The sequence below is a fragment of the Bufo bufo genome, chromosome 8, assembly GCF_905171765.1.
Source record: "Bufo bufo chromosome 8, aBufBuf1.1, whole genome shotgun sequence".
Lineage (NCBI taxonomy): Eukaryota > Metazoa > Chordata > Amphibia > Anura > Bufonidae > Bufo > Bufo bufo.
This window is the reverse complement of record NC_053396.1, coordinates 199,136,561-199,155,488: the sequence shown is the minus strand read 5'-3', so window position 1 is coordinate 199,155,488 and position 18,928 is coordinate 199,136,561. Positions and strand designations below refer to the sequence as shown.

Below are 18,928 nucleotides of genomic sequence, written 5' to 3'. Positions count from 1 at the left end.
TTTTATAGATCAGGTCGTTACGGACGCGGCGATACCAAACATGTGTAGGGAATGTTATTTTTTTAATTTTTAATCAGTGATAAATGTGTTTTTTGATTTTTACTTTTTTTTCACTTTTTTTCACTTTTTTTTTTACCCAGATCCACTTGGTTCTTGAAGATCCAGTGGGTCTGATGTCTGTATAATACAGTACAGTACAATATATATTGTTCTGTACTGTATTTTACTTACACTGAACAGATCTATGCTTTCAGCACAGATCTGTTCAGCACCATGGACAGCAGGACAACTGAGAGGCGTCCTGTTGCCATGGGAACCTTCCCCGTCTGCTCAGAACTGCGCAGACGGGGAAGGGTAAGGATGGGATCTGGCGGGGGGCTGTCTGGGAGCTCTCTCCCTCTCCATCGGGGGGCTGCAAAGGCACAGCAGCCCCCCGATCGGAGAGGGAGGGAGCTCCCTCTTACTGTTAACTTTTTCCATACAGCGGTCCGTACGGACCGCTATATGGAAAGGGTTAAACGGCTGACATCGCATCACCGATGTCAGCCGTTTATACCAGGGTGCCAGCAATGTGCTGGCACCCTGGTATACCCACTCTACACCAACGATTATTCAATGGGAGGCGGGCGGGGGATCGCGATCCCGCCTGCCGCACCGCCCGCCTCCCGCACCGCCCCCACCGCCCGCAACACCCCCCCTGCACCTCCCACCGGGCTAAAATCATTCAGAGGTGCAGGGGGGGGTGATAAAAATATATTTTCGGCACACTAAAGTTTCTGATCGCCGCGGTCAGGGACCGCAGCGATCAGAAACAGCAGAAAGCGCAACAAACCGCAGGTCTGAATTGACCTGCGGTTTGTTGCGATCGCGGACATGGGGGGGTCACGGGACCCCCCCGCGCATTTAGCCGAGGTGCCTGCTCAATGATTTGAGCAGGCACCTTGTTCCGATCACAGCCGGCCGGGCGGCAGTGATCGGAACAACACATGACGTACCGGTACGTCATGTGTCCTTAAGGACTCGGGAAACATGCCGTACCCATACGTCATGTGTCCTTAAGGGGTTAATTCCCCAGGACAAAAAGAGGGACATTTAAGGGTCAACAAGGGACATGGGTCAAAAAGAGAGACACTTGGGAGGCATGCATTACACCTTAGTACGACGCCCAGGAGATCACCTCCTATCAGGTTTCACCTTTACGGCTTCATCAGGGGTTGTGTCCCGAGCTGTGATAAACCTGCTGTGGAAGTTAATGACCTTAACGACAAAAATTAAGCTGGGCCCAGCATGTGGAACCTGCACTCCCTGGATTTTACAGCAGCCATCATGCCACATAACAGGTAGAATTTAGTGCTAGGTTCCCATCTTACAGAGATCGCCTTGACGTTTGGCAGACGGGCTCAAATAATTATGTACAAATTGTATTTGCCAAGAATCTCAAATTTACTTAAAAAGCATAGCATTAGCATGAGAATACTTTTTTGTACTTTATTTGGTTTGCAGAGAGCTGTTGCATCGTATTTTATTTATTTATTTTTGCTGTGGAAGTTCTATAGGAAGAAGAGGTCCTGTCTGGGGAGGAGAAGTGCGGCCATAACGTGGATAATCTGGACATATTGACCGTTCAGCTCTGGGAATTTACTCTTTTCTCTGTTTCTGTGCCTGTTGTTTTCCATCATCAGGAGCAGGGAGTCCTGTATTAAGGGCTTGTTGCTGTTTGATCCTCCTCATATCTGTGTCTTTATTACTTTGGATGGGATTTACTAGAAGTGACGAGGTGATCCGAGAAGAGACAATACAGTATTGTCATAAAAATGAAGGAAATGCCATTTAATAGCCTAAAAATAAAAGAAATAGTGACTTGGTCAGAATGTGTTATTAAAGGGTTAAAGTTCTATCTATCTATCTATCCGTTACATTTATTGACCCTTTAAAGCCCACCTGCCAGCAGGTTTGTACCCATGACACTGACATGACACCGGCTGACCTGTTACATGTGCACTTGGCAGCTGAAGACATCTGTGTTGGTCCCATGTTCATATGTGCCCGCATTGCTGAGGAAAATGATGTTTTAATATATGCAAATGAGCCTCGGAGCAACGGGGGCGTTACCATTACACCTAGAGGCTCTGCTCTCTCTGCAACTGCCGTGATTGACACTTTGATTGACAGAGACAGGCAGTGAAAAAGTCATCACACCTGTCAATGGTCCTGCCAAACAAAGTACAGAGGGCGCGGCAGGTGCAGAGAGAGCAGAGTGTCTAGGTGTAATGGTAACGCCCCCGTTGCTCCTAGAGGCTCATTTGCATATAATAAAACATGATCTTTCTCAGCAATGCGGGCACATATGAACATGGGACCAACACAGATGCCTTCAGCTTCCAACGTGTCAGCCAGTGTCCTAGGTACAAATGTAGAAAGATGCAGAACAAAATATTGAATTCATTCACAGAAGTCTTGCGCGACTTCGGGTGAAACGGATTTTGCCTAATACATTATAATGTGTTAGAATGAATCGACTTTGGATCTATTATCCGAAGCTCGATTCGCTCAACACTGCTGCTGACAGATGCCTTTTAAGTAGGTTTTTTTACAACCGGGTGTCTACGCTGAGGAGGATGAGCCTGTAGTAGAATGGGATCCCTAAATTTAATAGGGGGCTTTACAAACATTGCCATGAGGCTCAGTATTATCCAGTTCGGCTCCTTTTTTCTGGGTTCTGTACATACTGCTCACATCTGGACCCCCCCCCCAGGAACATGGGGATCCCCCGATGGCCTTCCACCGTCCTGGAGAAGAGGTGGAGATGTGTGACTGTCGGTGTCATTCTTACAACTTACCTCGGTCATCAGTCTCTTGTCGATCACTTGAGGAGCAAAATCGGAAGCAGAGCCAGGAGAATGAGCGCGCTCAATGGTCCAGAATCTGGGGAGAAATCACATAATACTCCTTACAATCCGAGCTGCACTCAGTAATCTCCGCCATTGTTCCTTGGGTGCCGAATTGTCCTCCTTGAAAAGCACTTTTAAATCTACGCATTGCTGTCCCTCTGTTTATTACTCCTGGAAAAGCTTGACTAAATTATCAACTGGCTGATACCTTCCTCTGTCAATAGGATGTGTCCGTACACAATCTGATGGAGTGGTTGGACAATGTCAAAATGTGTAAGGACACGCCATGCAGACAAGGAGAATGGTAACGCCCAATTGTCCATTTATTCAGACATTTCCATTGGTATTTTCATGGAAAGTACAAGTTTTAGGCCTCTTTCACACGAGCGTGACGGATTGGCTCCGGATGCGTTCAGTGAAACTCGCTCCATTTTGCAAGCAAGTTCAGTCAGTTTTGTCTGCGATTGCGTTCAGTTTTTTTCCACGCGGGTGCAATGCGTTTTGATGCATTTTTCACGCCCGCGATAAAAAACTGAATGTTTACAAACAACATCTCTTAGCAACCATCAGTGAAAAACACGTTGCATCCGGACTTGCCTGTGGATGCAATGCGTTTTTCACTGAAGCCTCGTTCCACTTCTATGGGGGCAGGGCTGCGTGAAAAACGCAGAATATAGAACATGCTGCGATTTTCACACAACGCAGAACTGATGCGTGATAAAAACCGCTCATGTAAACAGATCCATTGAAATGAATGGGTCAGGATTCAGTGCGGGTGCTATGCGTTCACGTCACGCATTGCACCCACGTGGAAAACTCGCTCGTGTGAAAGGGGCCCTAGACCTAATATAAAATATATATATATACATATATATAAAAAATATATTAATATGTCAACTCACGGAGGGTAGATTGTCCATTTTCTTGTCCTTTATTTTCTTCATCCATGGGGGTAGTAGAGGTCGTAAAAGTGGCAAATTCAACATTAAGGCTAAATGTAGTTGGTTGTCTTCTTGACCTCAATGAGCTTTGCCTTGTGGTACTATCATACAAAATATCTAGGAAAATCATGATGTTGTCACTTTCACCATTCCGTATCTGGGGGGTGAGAGTGACTTCAGAGCCAACATGGATTACGAGCTGCAGTGACCCATTAGTGCAATTGGAATAGATGAATCTGTTCCCATTGCTTCCTGTTGAGGACACTGATACATTAACCGTTGGCTCCTTGATCATGGAGGTGCAGAGGAGATCGGTGGAGTTGATGCATTGGGTTTCATTCTTCTGGGCGACCACTGTGTACAGGAGTGGGTGGCCGGCTGATACAGTGAGGACTGCTGACCCAATTTCTGTGTCTCCGATGTGGGTCGATGGGACAGAAACCAAAATTTCTAGATTGTTTATGATCATTTGGGCTCCAACTGCAGAAGAAATAGCAATATAAGACGTGTAAAGGAACAAGAACTTCGTAAACCACATTTCAGAAGAAGAACCTCAGTCTCGATGGAGGAATGGAGTATTGCAGGTCCCTGACCAAGGGAGAGGACTAACTATAATAGCAAGTTCTGAAACAGTCAAGAAAACTGTGCCCATCAAGATATCATAACTGCCCATGGCCCTTGATATACCATTATGTCAAAGTGCAAAGATATAATTAATGTTTTTTTTTGTGTTGTTTTATGATTAATGTAAAATGAAAATCAGACAAGGACAAGACAATCTCTTACTAGCAAAGCTAAAACCAACTCTGTACCTAACATGGATCTAGAGATCTCCCCATTCATTTCTCCAGTTACTCTACAAGATACTCTTCAGGCTGGCACACAGGGGCGAGTCCTTTCTCTGGGGTCTTGCCCTTTCTACTGCAACTATTCTCCTGTAACTCTCATAGAAGATACGGAGGGCTGCAGTTGAAGTATGGAACTGAGCATGTGCGACCAACTCAGTGATGTTACGGAGGTGGACAGGGAAATGAGAAGAATAACAAACAGAGTAACAAGCAGATGATGGAGACAGCAACTAGGCTTGCATGACTATGATGACTAAAAGCCTCTTTCCTGAGGATGATGGGTGTCATTGTACAAATATCAGTAGAAGGCACAGTTCTAGGGTATATCATGAGACAGTCTTTTTCCAAAAGCTGTGTGTAGCGGCAGGCAGTAGATGAATCTGTGCCAACCAGCCGAGCGGGAATGGAAAGGAAGATGGGAGTGGTAGTGGCTGTCTGTAACGGTTAACCGTAGCGGCAATCCTCACACTGATGCTCCATAGGGCCAGGGGACTGAAAGGAGGGTGCATCCTTTCCACCCCTTCCCCCGATGTTGGGATTCCTGCCTAATGGTAGTTGAGGTGCCCAGGGTGTTGTGCTGGCCGGCGTATGATTCTGTAGTCCGTAACCAGGCCAGTTGTAGAAAATAAAAATCTCTTTTTACTAAAGTGCAGAATAGGAGTTGTAGTACATCCAACGGAATCAAAACACAGTGCCAAATAGTTTACAGTCAGTGGAATAACTAGAAATGACTGGGCCCCACAGCAAATTTTTGAATGGGTCCCCCACCCCCAGAAACTTCTTTGCAAAACCGTCCTCACGTGCAACCCCCACTCCTGTCAAGGTCGCGCTCTCTGACGAGGCCCGGCAGCCGCTCGGTCCGTTTCCTACAGTGTCTCTGTATATAATGTCATATTATAATACTGTTGAGGGGGCCCAGACAATACAATCTTTTAGTCCTCATGCTGGGTGGGCGCCTTCTGAGTTCAGGCCCCAAAGCAGCCATTTTCCCTATAGCTACGCCCCTTTACAGTGCAAACCTGCCTGGATAGCAATGTATGGATTTAATCAAGGATGGAGGTTGTAGTACTCCTTCCCTCTGTCTCTCCAAAGTCTCTCTCTACTGAATTTATAGCTGGCAATATTTCTCTTGCAATGCTGACTGTAATTCCCAGCTGAGGGGTACAGGATTTAAAATACGGTGGGCCAGACTGTGTCCAAGTGTGAAGGGTGTCTCAGCAATGTCCCTCTCACTGCAATAAAGTCAATAGCTTTGGTCAGCAAAGGCCTTACTGACTGACTCCAGTGCTTAGCCAGGCATATTCTGGACCTTCACGTTTTTTCTTTCCTCCCTCTCTTTCCTGAGAACTGTAGAAAAGGTGAGGTTTTTCACTCAGTAGATAATCCTCTGAGAATGAAGGTAACAACCCCTCACTTGTAACAACCCCTCACTTCCTCTGCTAACTCACTAGACTGATCTAAAGGCAGATTCAGACCCACACTTAATTTCTTGTAGGGGCAGCGTCAAGATTAATAACCCCAACAGAGCCATACAGAACCGTGATTTTTACATTACAAAGCATTAAATAACATCATTTTACATTTCACAACTACCCTATTCTGAGTTACCGCATATTCCCTCTAAGTCTCTTTCTAAATACACAAGGCAATCTTCTCAATAGACTACAGTTGGGTAAGTCCTTTTTCCATATATCTGCAATATCCATACTGCAGAGCGCAGTTCTAAATCGAATGGCTAGTCCATCTTGGAATTGTAGTAGGTGCCAGAAGCAATTAACCCTAAACATGTGCAGCAAATCCAAAGTCATAAGTGTGCTTTATTTTCTCTGGCTAGTAAACACACTGTCCCTTAATGGTCCTCAACCTTCTGTAAATATCTGTTCTGTTCTCTCTTAGAGGTTGGTTCTCAGTGCAGTTGGCAGTTAGGCCTCTATGGCTTTGCTAGACTACTTTGTAGCTTAGCTAGACTCTTTTCTGTAACTTAGCTAGACTTTTTCCTGTACAGCAGCCATATAACTAAAGAGCGGGTCCAGCCCAGGTTGCCAGGTTCTTGGCAGGTCCAGCCCACCACCCGGCAACTTTAACTAAGGGATGGCAGTTAACTCTTCCCTCCCATATGCAACCTTTTGGAGTACATAGTGCATAAAGTATTGTATATAGTTTAAAAGGAACCTGTCACCTCCAAAAACCATCCCAAGCCACCAGCAGTACCTGAGAGTAGCCCGCAGTGTGTTTCTAATGATCATTTTCGTTCAGCAGTCAGATGTGGTAAAAGCTCTGAAAATGTTCTTTTATCCCCTGCCCGCGCTATTTTCTATGCATGCCTGAAGTCAAGATGGCAGCGGCCTCCTTGCTTTAAGTCAAGGTAACGTTGCCCCCTTCCCTGCCTCTTTACCATGACAGACAGCCGGCAGTTCGGCTGGCTTTGCCGAACTCTCTGCATAAGCGCTGTCAGTCACAGCGAAGGGTTTTAGAGGTGACAGGTTCCCTTTAAGCAATAAGCCATATGGCAATTCTAACAATAAACCATAACAGTAATCCTTTATCAGTGATCCATAGTATTAACCCTTTAGCTATGAACCACTGGGTCACTGCACAGGAGATTAAAAACACAGTAGATAAAAAGGATATGTACCACTATCTTTTTTTAAATGTCACAAAAAATTATAGATGACACATTCCCTTTAATATACTGTATTGTAGTGGTGGGAGCTACATTTCAACTGCTTATTCTTCACAGCCTCAAATGCAAAAATTCCACCTGTAGGGGGCATTTCTGGAATACACAAAAATACACATTCTGTTTGGGGAAAACTGATTCTATTAATTACATTATGTGAATAGGTAGATTATTGGCCCCCAAGGTGTAGGGTCCCTAACCTTTTTGTCAGTTGGCAAGCCACTTTCTAGTTGGACTGTAGCTTTCAGCTACACTGAACTAAAAAGCCTATTCAAGGGCCACATGTGTCTCCCAAGCTGTTTGGGGATGACTTAGTCGACTCCCCCAACCCTATGGATAAGTTTTCTTAGTGATGTTGATTCCTCAAATGTGTAGATTTTGGTTTTCTGCTCCCTCACGTTTATAAAGCCTCTATGGACATCTATGTTTTTGGACCTTATCTTGGCAGGAGATGTCTCCAGAGCTATTGAAAATGTCATTTAACTAAAGCTATTCCTCTAGGGAACAAAAATTTGCCCTGCAGGCACATCATGGAGACATCTCATAGTGCTTCAATTCTTACATCACTCATCATCATCAATTTCAATCTCCTCTTACCAAGTGTCCAGAGAGTAATGAAAATCAAGGTTTTCTTTCCAAAGTCCATCATTTGGCCTTCGTCAGACTTGACCTGTTGATCTGGTCCAGAGCGGGATCTACTGGCAGAAGAACCCAACAGACTCTTTACTATATAACATTAGGTGATTGCTCTTCTCATTACAATTTTATCCTACAAAGTCTATTTAAAAGTGTTCTGGAAGTTGTAAGGTTATGACAACCCATAAATCTAGGAATTGTAATGGGTTGTCCAAGTTTTTATGGGGGAGATCAGTGCATAGAAATGTATGCAGCTACAACTTACTGGAAGCTGAAATAATCTGTTTGCATTCAGCTCCCCCTAGTGGCCACTGTATGAAAATGCAGTGTTTTAACATTGTGAAGAGAAAGGAGTTCGGCGCTGGAACTCCCTCTCCCCGGGCCCTATAACAATTGCATGGTCTGCCTCTATTTAAGGTGCTCCACTGGTAGGTGCCTTGGTGCACACAATGCCTTGAACACTTATCTGAATAAGTTGGATTTGCTTTGAAATACGCACAGATGATACAGTCAGGTCCATAAATATTGGGACATCGACACAATTCTAACATTTTTGGCTCTATACACCACCACAATGGATTTGAAATAAAACGAACAAGATGTGCTTTACCTGCAGACTGTCAGCTTTAATTTGATGGTATTTACATCCAAATCAGGTGAACGGTGCAGGAATTACAACAGTTTGCATATGTGCCTCCCACTTGTTAAGGAACCAAAAGTAATGGGACAATTGGCTTCTCAGCTGTCCCATGGCCAGGTGTGTGTTATTCCCTCATTATCCCAATTACAATCAGCAGATAAAAGGTCCAGAGTTCATTTCCAGTCTGCTATTTGCATCTGGAATCTGTTGCTGTCATCTCTCAAGATGAGATCCAAAGAGCTGTCACTATCAGTGAAGCAAGCCATCATTAGGCTGAAAAAAACACAACAAACCCATCAGAGAGATAGCAAAAACATTAGGCCTGGCCAAAACAACTGTTTGGAACATTCTTAAAAATAAGGAACACACCGGTGAGCTCAGCAGCACCAAAAGACCCGGAAGGCCACGGAAAACAACTGTGGTGGATGACCGAAGAATTCTTTCTCTGGTGAAGAAAACGCCCTTCACAACAGTTGGCCAGATCAAGAACACTCTCCAGGAGGTAGGTGTATGTGTGTCAAAGTCAACAATCAAGAGAAGACTTCACCAGAGTGAATACAGAGGGCTCACCACAAGATGTAAACCATTGGTGAGCCTCAAAAACAGGAAGGCCCGATTAGAGTTTGCCAAACAACATCTAAAAAAGCCTTCACAGTTCTGGAACAACGTCCTATAGACAGATGAGACCAAGATCAACTTGTACCAGAGTGATGGGAAGAGAAGAGTATGGAGAAGGAAAAGAACTGCTCATGATCCTAAGCATACCACCTCATCAGTGAAGCATGGTGGTGGTAGTGTCATGGCGTGGGCATGTATGGCTGCCAATGGTACTGGTTCTCTTGTATTTATTGATGATGTAACTGCTGACAAAAGTATCAGGATGAATTCTGAAGTGTTTCGGGCAATATTATCTGCTCATATTCAGCCAAATGCTTCAGAACTCATTGGACGGCGCTTCACAGTGCAGATGGACAATGGCCCAAAGCATACTGCAAAAGCAACCAAAGAGTTTTTTAAGGGAAAGAAGTGGAATGTTATGCAATGGCCGAGTCAATCACCGGACCTGAATCCGATTGAGCATGCATTTCACTTGCTGAAGACAAAACTGAAGGGAAAATGCCCCAAGAACAAGCAGGAACTGAAGACAGTTGCAGTAGAGGCCTGGCAGAGCATCACCAGGGATGAAACCCAGCGTCTGGTGATGTCTATGCGTTCCAGACTTCAGGCTGTAATTGACTGCAAAGGATTTGCAACCAAGTATTAAAAAGTGAAAGTTTGATTTATGATTATTATTCTGTCCCATTACTTTTGGTCCCTTAGTAAGTGGGAGGCACATATGCAAACTGTTGTAATTCCTACACCGTTCACCTGATTTGGATGTAAATACCCTCAAATTAAAATTGACAGTCTGCAGGTAAAGCACATTGGTTGGTTTCATTTCAAATCCATTGTGGTGGTGTATAGAGCCAAAAATGTTAGAATTGTGTCGACGTCCCAATATTTATGGACCTGACTGTAGATATGACATAACTCTCAATGAGGTTAAAAGTTGAGGACCATTCTGAGGATTAGATACACTGCTCAGCAGATGGTATCACATATGACAGATTTAGATACACAGCTTGCAGACAGTATCACACATGAGAGGATTAGATCATCAGCTCAGCAGACAGTGTCACACATAATACAATTAGATACATGGCTCAGTGGACAGTATCACATATGATAGGCTTAGATACATGGTGCTGTAGACAGTATCACATATGATAGGCTTAGATGCATGGTTCAGTAGACAGTATCACATATGATAGGCTTAGATACATGGTTCAGTAGACAGTATCACACATGATAAGCTTAGATGCATGGTTCAGTAGACAGTATCACACATGATAAGCTTAGATACACTGACTTAGCTCGTTATACTGCATTATATCATATAATTTTTCCATATGTTATTAGAACACCTCCCTCCCAGCAGAAGAGACTGTACATTATATATAACTGCCGTCTAGTGTGATATACGTCACTCCTATCTAGGTAACATTTTAGTAATATCTATTTTAGTGATTTTCTTTTACATTGTCCCACCAGTGCCGTTCTCTTCCAGCTCTCTCTGTTATAATCTATGGGAAGAGCCCATCCAATCAGACATTTATACTGGTACCTATGGATATTTCAGCCTGTCTTATGTTCAACAACTATATTTAAATTAGCAAATTTTGGATAAATACTGCACAGGTATGTCAGCCAGAGATGGAGACAAGTACAGCATCACAAGTACAGCCTCAGTACTATGAAGAGCAATGACTGACGTCTATGAGATATTTGTTGAATACCATTCACACACAAACCATTACCTGGATGTTCGAATGAAGTGTAACGATGGGTACCTGATCCCCAGTCCTTATAAATGTGTTGCTTCACACAGTATTTGCAAATCAAGGATTTCTACTCACCACAATGTACAGATACATCCGGACAGGATATTGAGGAACTGTTCTGTCTTCATACATGTTCACACAGTGTGCAGTCTGACGTTCAGCATAAACCATTCCTATCTTCCAAATAAGAGGACTGTTCTTTGTAGTCTAATTTGTTTATTGATCAACAGGTCGTACATGGAATTTATTGATTATATACGATTGATTGGTAAAACAGGATTGTTTGGTAAAACTACAAGAATACAATGAACATGTATAAGTATTAAGCATAGCATGTACTATAACATTACATTAACACTGAAGCACATGGTAAAATGGCTGCCTGTACATAAGATTGCATGGCTAGCTAAGGCTACTTTTACATTAGCGTTTTTGCTGGATCCGGCAGGGTTCAGCAAAAACGCTTCCATTACTGATAATACAACCATCTGCATCCGTTATGAATGGATCCATTTATATTATCTGTAACATACCCAAGATGGATCCGTCATGAACTCCATTGAAAGTCAATGGGGGAAGGATCAAATTTCTATTGTGTCAGAGAAAACGCATCTGTCCCCATTGACTTGCATTGTGGGTCATGACAGATCAGTTTTGCTCCGCATCCCATGCTGTGGTTTGCGCTACGGTATCAGAACGGAACGGAATGCATTTTGGAGCATTTTGTTCTGTTCAGTTACGTTTTGTCCCTATTGACAATGAATGGGGACAAAACAGAAGCATTTTTTCCCGGTATTGAGACCCTATGACGGATCTAAATACCGGAAAATATTAACGCTAGTGTGAAAGTAGCCTAACAGTAATAACAACTCCCTGAGTAACAATTCCAACTTGCTGAACAGCTCTGCAACACACAATATCCCTGAAACAAAGGTAGATCTCTCACCAGATATGATTTTACAAGGATGGTGGCGTTTGAGAAGGAGACATGCATAGGACAGCTCTGCTGATGTGTCCTGGAGACTGGAGACTTCTCTTTCCCAGGATGCTTTGCACTCCCACAATGTAGTAGTATTGTAACAGGAAAAACAAAGTGTAATACAACTTAACACCGCTAGATAGTGCTATAACCACACTAAACACTTCAGAAATACCAAGACTGAGGCAGACGTTGTCACGGATGAAATAAACTGCAAGATATCTGGAAATAAAACGCAGTCAATCGATTTTTTGATTGTCGCATCCAGGATTTACAGATTCAATTCCTGATACCCAGCAGATAACGCAATAAAGATAATTCAATTCCTGTAATTACAAGCTGTTGTCCTAGGAGGCCAACGTTCTCTTAACATAATTACAGCTAGTCTCCTTAATTAACCCTACACAGAGAACTTCCTTGCTGCAGAAATCTCACAGCTAGGTGCGAACCGACACCTGACCAGAACATCACTGATAGAGGGCTTGTAAGCCAGCCTGAGCCAGACTTTCTGGCACCAATGGAAAATGAATATGTCATATGATTTTTACCCCTTTGTGCGAATATCATACGTAGGATAGATATGTAAATTATATCATTTTGTTGGTCAGGATCCGCTGAGTATTCTGATATAAAACATATGCCGCTGGGATAAGCAACATCCAGGTTATTAAACATCTCAGTAACCGAATATGATATAGTTCTCATGTATGGTGTCAATGAGATCGACATTTTCTGAGGATCGTAAATTTGTCATTATTAGTTGTGTGCGATGGACGTGTGCTGAGATATGAAAATGTCATATTTTTGGGACTTGAACTTCCCTCTGAATAACAGCACCCAGCCCAGGGGCTGAGCCTGAGATCTCGCCCTAACAGCTGGCCCCTTCATAAGGCCATGAGCGAAATCTAATGGGAGTCCTCCCTTGTGTAATATCATCTGAAGAAGCCAGCCAAGAGGACCAAGGTGGGCTGGCAGCCATATTTACCGGACTTTTTATTCCGGAACAAACTGACTTTCTTGGACTCTCCACAAAGACTAAGTATTCCCTTTCATCTGTTTCCATTTTTATTTTACACTGGACTATCCTTCCCTATAATTGTTATTTTTAATAATTTCTGTATATGTTAATCATTTGTATTGTATGTATAATAAATGACGTTAAAGTCATTTTCTTCAGCCTCATACCTGCTCTGAGCACCGCAGAACGAATCCTAGCAGTTTCTGAAGAGTCGCTACCCGGATAGTTGTCGTGTTTAGTCAAGGGTTTCCCTTGCCCTGTTACAAGGGATGGTGGCAGTCTACCTACATATTGCGTAGTGTATGTTTTCTGTAGTTCGCACGCTCCCTCCTAGCCTGTCTGCTGCCCAAATTCCGGCGGTTTCAGTTCACCGATCGCATCCCCACAGTGGACGATCTGCGGTCTGAAACATATTGGAAGGCATTGAGCGGTCAGGCATATAGGGGGCATGTGATAGCAGTGGCAGCATGTGTAACAGTGCTGGCCGCTCCTGTGACAGACGTGATCTCTAATGATTCTCTAACTCAGCTGGGCAGAAACAGAAACACTGATACCCATAGGACAAGAAATCCGTGCACATTTATTGAAAGTTCCGAATCCAGATGGTTGTAACACAATAGTGGACCCCATTGAGCGAACATAAAAAAGAATACAATCGCCAAAATTTTTTAAAGTCATCTTCTTTATTTAGGAAAGAGTAAATTAATTCCATTTATTTAGCCTTGAGAAGAGGTAAGGAGGGGGGAAATTAATAATGTATATCGATATACAAATGAATTCCCCAGAAAGACAAGTGTGCAGTGCCTCTTTTTGAAGGAAAAAAGGTAAAGTTCCCGAAGTCGACAAGGCTTCTTAGAGAGCGGTGAACCAGAGAAGAAGACATTTCAGCAGCTGGTCATAGCAGGAACAGGTGATGGCTACAGTTGAGAACTAGATAACCTTAGTGCCTATTGAAATGTAAAGGATTGGTGACCTGATCTTTTGCCACTTGGGATCTAGAAAGATGTTTTTCCTTTTAGGACAGCGCGATTTATGCCTTTTTGGTTTTCTTATATTTTTCTGGATCAATGGGGGGAAACAAAGCATTAAAATTTACATATACCATCATCAGTATCCTTTCCCCTCCTCTGATAGACAGATGTCATTTATAGTCAAGTATAATGTTTTCTTGACAAGACATAGAGGAACCGCAATGGGATCAACCACTACCCAAGAAGGGGTATGACTATATAATTTTACTCAGCCACCCATTATCCATCATGTGTTTTATAGGGAATTTCACAAAATTCAAATGAAGTACATGAAAAATCCTCCCTAGTTAAAGTATCCCCATCTCAGTTTCTTCTTCTTGTCACGCAATAGTCTGGCAGAGTCTCCTCGTCTAAGCACAGTTCCCTAACTGACGAACACTAGGCGCTTTGACATACTTACCAACATCACTGTTGGTAAAATCGTGACATATGACCCCCCACCCAGAAATGCCCTGGACCCACACGGGAACGCCCATTTGTGGATGGGGGTTGTGTTAGCCATACCTATTTTCGGCTTGGGATACTTCAAATTTGCTGGGGCTTGAAAATCAGGGACAGTCCTAGCAATTTCGGGACAGTTGGAAAGTATGCTCTGGCTGCTGTCCTTATATACAGTTTCTGGCTAAACTAGAACCTTCTAGATGGAGGGGTGGCGTGGAGATACTCAGCACAAACAGATACAATGTTACAACTCCTGTCTCTCATAGACTTGCATTAGAGCTTCAGTGATACTCAATGGCAATGACACAGCAGTTTTTCCAGACAAAAACAGGTTTTCAGACATAACAACAGAGCTAAACCAGACATCCAAGAGGTCAGTCTTCCTGGATTTGGTGGTAAACAAGTCTGGTTTGTTCCCTCCACAACATGCTCTTCTTTAAACCCTATGGCAGCTGTGGAAAATTACCAGCTTCTCATTATTAGCTAGAAAGTCCCTCAGTGCAGTAGTTAAAGCGATGTCGTGCCCACAATGGGCATCGCTCCAACACAGTGAACGCCGGCCCTGGGCACTTGCGAGTGCTCATTTGCATATGAATTAAACTTTGTTTTTCCAGCCTCTGCAGGTCTAAAGAAAATAACATAGGTACTATTACATTCATGTATAGGTGTGCTATAGGACAATGTAAGCGCTGTATATTGCCATATGGAGGTGACAGACTTCCTATAATTAACATTCCTCATCATTCAATAAGTCCCTGCTCCAATAGGTTACAACAAGGTGCCCCCAACACTATAACATTATACCACGAGACATAGTGTGTACCTCAGTGGTCCCCTAGGTTAAAAGGGGTGATGAGACACAGTCTCGACCACCTGCCGGCCGGGACACAGCAGAGCGCTCCAGCTCCCAGTAGCTCTGAAAACAGAGCGACACAGCAAGCCAGGGGCGAACATACCGCCTGTGCAGCTGGTTTAGCTGCACAGGGGCCCAGCCTGGACGGGCTGCAGCGGGGCCCCCTTCCTGAACTTCAGAGGGACTGAGAGATGATCTGCTGGTCAGAGGCTGAATAGCAGCGCTGATTCATAGGAGGGCTGGGAGGTTTTAGTGTAATCAGCACTCCTGGTCAGTAAAGCTGGATCCACAGGGTCAGATTTTTTACAAATCGCGGCAAATAAACATCGCATTTTGCCGCAATTTTATAAAAAATAGGACGTTGTGGACCCAACCTTACTGACCAGGAGATGGAGAGCTGATTGGTCTACAAACTGTCACTCAAACGCACTGACAGCCTCTCCTCCAATGAGCCAGCTCTGATAGAAGGTAGGAAGGGCTGCTGCTGTGTGGAGACCAAGGCCTGCTACTGAGAGGGGGAGGAGCCTGAGCCTGCTACTGAGAGGGAAGGGCCTGCTACTGAGAGGGGAGGAGCCTGCTACTGAGAGGGGGAGGAGCCTGACTGAGGGCACAAGAACCAGCAATACAGAGCCAGGAGGTGAGGAAGGGATCTATATGTAATGTAGTGTAAAAGAGTGCCTGCATGTATGACTGTGAGTGTATGTGAGAGTGCCTGCATGTATGACTTTGAGTGTATGTGAGAGTGCCTGCATGTATGACTGTGAGTGTATGTGAGAGTGCCTGCATGTATGACTGTGAGTGTATGTGAGAGTGCCTGCATGTATGACTGTGAGTGTATGTGAGAGTGCCTGCATGTATGACTGTGAGTGTATGTGAGAGTGCCTGCATGTATGACTGTGAGTGTATGTGAGAGTGCCTGCATGTATGACTGTGAGTGTATGTGAGAGTGCCTGCATGTATGACTGTGAGTGTATGTGAGAGTGCCTGCATGTATGACTGTGAGTGTATGTGAGAGTGCCTGCATGTATGACTGTGAGTGTATGTGAGAGTGCCTGCATGTATGACAGTGTGTGTATGTGAGAGTGCCTGCATGTATGACAGTGTGTGTATGTGAGAGTGCCTGCATGTATGACAGTGTGTGTATGTGAGAGTGCCTGCATGTATGACAGTGTGTGTATGTGAGAGTGCCTGCATGTATGACTGTGAGTGTATGTGAGAGTGCCTGCATGAATGACTGTGAGTGTATGTGAGAGTGCCTGAATGTATGACAATGTGTGTATGTGGGAATTCCTGCACGTATGACAGTGTGTGTATGTAAGAGTACATACATGTATGACAGTGTGTGAATGTGAGAGTGCCTGCATGTATGACAGTGTGTGTATGTGAGAGTGCCTGCATGTATGACTGTGAGTGTATGTGAGAGTGCCTGCATGTATGACAGTGTGTATATGTGCGAATGCCTGCATGTATGACAGTGTGTGTATGTAAGAGTACATACATGTATGACAGTGTGTGTATGTGAGAGTGCATGCATGTATGACAGTCTGTGTATGTGGGAATGCCTGTATGTATGACAGTGTGTGTATGTAAGAGTACATACATGTATGACAGTGTGTGTATGTGAGAGTGCCTGCATGTATGACAGTGTGTGTATGTAAGAGTGCCTGCATGTATGACAGTGTGTGTATGTGGGAGTGCCTGCATGTATGACAGTGTGTGTATGTAAGAGTACATACATGTATGACAGTGTGTGTATGTGAGAGTGCATGCATGTATGACAGTCTGTGTATGTGAGAGTGCCTGCATGTATGACAGTCTGTGTGAGAGTGCGTGCATGTATGACAGTGTGTGTATGTGAGCGTGCCTGCATGTATGACAGTGTGTGTACGTGAGAGTGCCTGCATGTATGACAGTCTGTGTATGTGAGCGTGCCTGCATGTATGACAGTGTGTGTATGTGAGAGTGCCTGCATGTATGACAGTGTGTGTATGTGAGAGGCCCTGAATGTATGACAGTGTGTGTATGTGAGAGTGCCTGCATGTATGACAGAGTGTGTATGTGAGAGTGCCTGCATGTATGACAGTGTGTGTATGTGAGAGGCCCTGAATGTATGACAGTCTATGTATGTGAGAGTGCCTGCATGTATGACAGAGTGTGTATGTGAGAGTGCCTGCATGTATGACAGTGTGTGTATGTGAGAGTGCCTGCATGTATGACAGTGTGTGTATGTGAGAGTGCCGGTGAGGATGTGTGAAAACGACCCATTCATTTCAATGGGGCTACAAATGATGCAGACAGCACACTGCGTGTTGTCCACATCCGTACTTCTGTTCCTCGGCCCTGCAAAATAGATAGAACATGTCCTATTCTTCTCCGCAATTGCGGACAAGAATCAGCATTTTCTATCATAGGACGCACGCGGGCAGTCTCCGTGTTTTGCGGATCCGCAATTTGCGAACTGCAAAACATATATGGCTGTCTAAATGGTCCCGTAGGCTAGCACAAGGTGGCTGTGGCTGCAACACACATTGTGCAGCCAAAGCTTGAAGCAACACTAGGCTACACCGCAACTAGTAAAAGTAAATGCGACTGTGACCCGACAGTCACAAAAAATACAACCTGCTGAATTTCTTGCGACTTTCTGATTGTGAAACTTGTAGGTCACAATGCGACCCCGTTCATTTTAACTCAATGCATTGCAGCATTGTGCTGCTGTGATCCTTGGTTGCACGACACATTGTTGGCCAAAAGCACTGTGCAGCCTTATATGCTCCTTGGTCTTCCAGGATTATGCACGTATTGTATATGTTTATGTCTGTATGTGTGGTTTGTGGAGGGGGTGGGCCCAGGCACATTCTTTGCACAAGGGCCCTCTGCTGTCTATGTCCACCCCTGCAGCAAGCTATGCTGTTTCTCTAACTTGGAAACAGCATATCTTGCTGCGTCTGGATATTTGTGGACATTTGCCTATTTCCCCTATGCAAAGTTATAAATAGTGGAACAGTCATGAAGCGGAGAGGGTGGGAATAGCATGAGAAGTCCACAGAGTGGACTTATGACATAGTGGTGAGGTTAAAGCAGCATGAGGAGACCACAGAGTGTCCCAATGATAGGGTCTGGAGTTGGCAGCAGTATGAGGAGGCAACCGAGTGACACAATGACAGAGTCTGGAGTTGGCAGCAGTATGAGGAGGCCACTGAGTGGCACGATGACAGAGTCTGGAGGTGGTGGCTGTATGAGGAGGCCACCGAGTGGCACAGTGACCGAGTCTGGAGGTGGCGGTATCAGGAGAAAGCCACCGAGTGGCATAATGACAGAGTCTGGAGGTGGCAGCAGTATGATGAGGCCACCGAGCGGCAAGGTGACATAGTTTAGAGGTGGCGGCAGCATCCGGAGACCACAGAGTGGCAAGGTGACATAATGTGGAGATGGCAGCAGCAGGATACTACAGAGTGGCAAGGTGACATAGTGTGGATATGGCAGCAGCATGAGGAGACCACAGAGTGGCAAGGTGACATAATGTAGATGTCAGCAGCAGCAGGAGGAGACCACAGAGTGGTAAGGTGACATAGTTTAGAGGTGGCAGCAG

The 18,928-nt window shown here is 44.4% G+C and overlaps 1 long non-coding RNA gene across 2 annotated transcripts; it reads right to left on the bottom strand.

Annotated features, from left to right (window-relative positions):
* Positions 1-1,428: 1,428 nt before the first annotated feature.
* Positions 1,429-11,090, bottom strand: LOC120977639. 2 transcript variants are annotated; one of them, XR_005773941.1, is made up of 5 exons: positions 10,994-11,090; positions 7,958-8,058; positions 3,794-4,312; positions 2,841-2,925; positions 1,429-1,838 (listed from the first exon to the last, which is right to left on the bottom strand). It is a non-coding gene; the product is annotated as an uncharacterized LOC120977639 (long non-coding RNA). The 2 variants fall into 2 exon arrangements; XR_005773942.1 differs by having other exon boundaries at positions 7,958-8,055; positions 10,994-11,070.
* Positions 11,091-18,928: the final 7,838 nt, after the last annotated feature.